Consider the following 3,866-nt stretch of genomic DNA (forward strand, 5'->3'; position numbering starts at 1 on the left):
TTCGTTACTTTCCTGTAATCAGAAGCATCGGAAAGTAAATTGTTCATTTTATCTACATGACCACTCTTTTTCATAATAACAATACTCCCACCATTGTCAGCCTGGGTGATGACGATGGTCTCGTCGTCCTGGAGGCCCTTCAGCGCGGTAATATATCTCCGTGGGATCGCCAGGGGGCTTGACAGCGCATCAGCCATGCAGCACGCAGTAATCCCTTGGACGAACCCTTTGTCGACTTCGTTATCGGTCCAGCAGTGGTTCGAGATAACGTCGTCGATTAGGTCCTTGCTTTCTTGCCCGGTGCTGAATTTGAGGCTAAGGGAGAGAGCTTCTTTTTCCAAGGATGTCAGGTGTCTCCAAGTCATGTTTAAGAGGAGATAACTTCGTCCAGCTTTTGTCCATCTGCTCTTAAGGCATATATGAAGTAATTTTTCCTTATGTTTGACTCGCTGAGGTTGATCTTCCTGTTGTAGTTGGAGGACCAGCTCATGGGGAAGGTGTTCGCCCGCGAGTTCATTCCGGAGTTTGTAGAGTCGATGTTGTAGGGTGCTAATGGCCACCTCAAGGAAGGCCCGAGCACTATCAGGGGGACGGATGCTCACCGGATTTAAACTGGCTCGGAGCTGAAGGTGGCGATACTTGCTCAGCCAAGCAGTCCACCAGGAAACAATGTCGATTCTTGACACTCTGGATCTTGCGTCTTGTGAAAAATCCCGGAGAGGGGCAACCCACTCGCCATTCATACCGTGAGAAGGATGAACCGTATTCATGTTGACAAATGTAGAAAAGGTAGGAATGAGATTGATTATTTTCACAATACCAGTGCTGTATATCGCATATCTTGCAGCAGGTGCGATACAGCATACTTTGGTGAAACAGGCCGCTCATTCTGATAAATATATACTCTGTAATTCCTTTGATGTATATATTTCTGACGAAGATATAATCGAAACTGGTCAAATACATCTCTTGTATTGTGAAGATATTCATTCTCATTCATACCTTTTCTACATTTGCCAACATGAATACGGTTCATGTGTATGTGTGTATATATGTATATATGTGTGTGTGTGTGTGTGTGTGTGTGTGTGTGTGCACATACATATACATACATATATATGTATGTATATATATACATACATATAAATGAATGTATGTATATGTATACATATATGTGTGTGTAAATATATGTATATATCTGTGTGTATACATATACATATATATTTGTGTGTAGATATATCTATGCGAGTATATGTGTGTATGTATATATATATATACATATATATTATATATATGTGTGTGTATATATATATGTGTGTGTGTATGTGTGTGGTGTGTACATACATTTAGTGAAGAAAGAGATGAATAAACAGGTAAAGCAGTGAACAGTGTTTATGCATATATATATATATATATATATATATATATATATATATATGCATGTGTGTGTATATATATATGTATATATATATGTATATATGTATATGTATATATATATATATATATATATATATATATATATATATACATTTGTGTGTGTGTGTGTGTGTGTGTGAAGGAGAGAAAGATAGGAGACATGTATATGTAAATTCATATAAATCATATGAATTTCTATATTACACTGGCTTTAATTAACAATAGATACACAGAATAACATAGGCATATACGTTTCAGTGATATGATATAGATATTGCTTGGTTACACAAACACACACTTAGACATATAGAGAAAAAGTGAGACAAAGAGATTAAGTGAACACATATAGCAACCATTATATAGATATATGTAATCCCTTGAATGGCGGTCACACAAAGGCCTTTAAAGTGTATGTGAACTGCCAGCCGTCCGTATTATAATCCTTCTGAAATAAGAGGCTTGTAGGATAAAGATAAATATAAATATGTAAATATTTGCATTATCATTGGTTAGGTAAAGTTTTTATGAATGAATTTCAACATGCTCACCTATGTGTGTGTGGGGTGGGGAGAGGAGAAACTTATAAGTGTGTGTGTGTGTGTGCACAAACACGCACGCACACACACATGTGTGAATACATAGAGATGAACGTTAAAAAGTTATAATAATCGTAATAAACATACGGTAATAACGAAAAGCATATTATCATGGCGATTAGGATAAAGATTTCAAAAGATTAATCCCAAAAATGTTAAAACAGTAACATATGTAGCATAAAAACTTCAAAACTACATCTTATTTTAATGTTATAATTATCATCATTATCTCTCGTATTATTTCATAAACATTTACTTCTGACATAGGTTTTCCAAATATTGTTAACATCTTTAGTACAATTTCAATATCGCTTTCCAAATTTTTCTCGTTTTTTTCAAAGCAAGATTTTCCAGATTTCATAAGATAACCTTCGAAATGATAACACTATATATTGTAACATTATATAACGAAATGAAAACATTAAATGATAAAAGTGATAACCACAAAAATATAACCGAAATTATAACACTACATAACACTATACAACGGAGTGAAATAATAGCAGCACGTTAAACAAATGATAACACTAATAAATGATAAAAAAAACAGCACGAGAAAAAAATAACCTTCGAAATAACGTATATAAGTCTGCGTGTTTCGTCTATCTGTCAATGAGCCTATCACCTTTACAGCAAATTATGTTCACCGGCGGGATCAAGGCTTCAAACCGGATTAAGGATCGAACCAGATTTGACTCGTCTGCCGGCGTCGCGCGAAGGACAATGCTCCTCTGCACTTAGTAATGAGAGGGATGTGGGGGCGTAACTAGTATTGTCTCGTGTGTGTGTGTGTGTGTGTGTGTGTGTGTGTGTGTGTGTGTGTGTGTGTGTGTGTGTGTGCAGTCATAATTGATTTACAATAGAAAAGAAATGTCCTATCAGTGGACATTAAATATTAAAATGAATATATAGAAATATTAAATTGATATTCACATTCGGTTTAAAATGTAACTATCAATTTAGTCATTATATCTGAAATGCAAATATCAGGAAATGTTATTGAAAAGAGGTAAATAATGATAATGAAGATTAATCTTATCACATAAAAATGAAAATTAATTTAAACTCCCACAATAATGAAATCATATCATCATTACAGACGATAAATAGTAAGAACCACACGCGTCACTGCAATAATTAAGAGGAAGGTAAAATTTATATTATGAATGGTAATATTAGCGCCACTCATGGTGATTAAACTAATAAAAATACACTAGTTAGCAGAAACGCAGAATGTGGATTAAGAAATGAAAATATGAACAATACAAAAAAAAAACTTGGTGAATATTAAAGGGAAGAAAATATAAGCAGCAAAAACGTTTATTATTATTATTGTGGTTATTGTTGTTATTATTACGATATTTTTTTATTATCATTACTTTTATTAGTATTATTGTTATCATTATTGTTATTATTAGTATTACTATTTCCATTTCTACCATTATCGTCATTATCATTATTATTATTATTACTATTCATCTTCTGTATCATCCTGTCTTTCTGTCTCCCTCCTTTCATATGTAAGACTCAGAAAAATGAATATCACTGTATGCAATTATGACAACAAAGAAAAATATGCATAAGAAATACAGACTTTCAAAATAGTTTTTGTGCAGATTATTGCGAGCGATATTTTGTTCTCGTCCCAAGCCAGTTTCTTATTTTCTTATCTTTAGTTCTTATTCTTAACTGGCAACGGTTGTAAATTACTAGAAGTCAATAATGATATCAATGATTAACGATTGATTATGTGATACAGATGTCAATTATGATGAGGTTAACAAATAATGATGTGATGCTTATGTTAATAATGATTTCATAGATATGATTTCAGCGAAAATAGATTTTAGAAAA

Source organism: Penaeus chinensis, chromosome 33, assembly GCF_019202785.1.
Source record: "Penaeus chinensis breed Huanghai No. 1 chromosome 33, ASM1920278v2, whole genome shotgun sequence".
Classification (NCBI taxonomy): domain Eukaryota; kingdom Metazoa; phylum Arthropoda; class Malacostraca; order Decapoda; family Penaeidae; genus Penaeus; species Penaeus chinensis.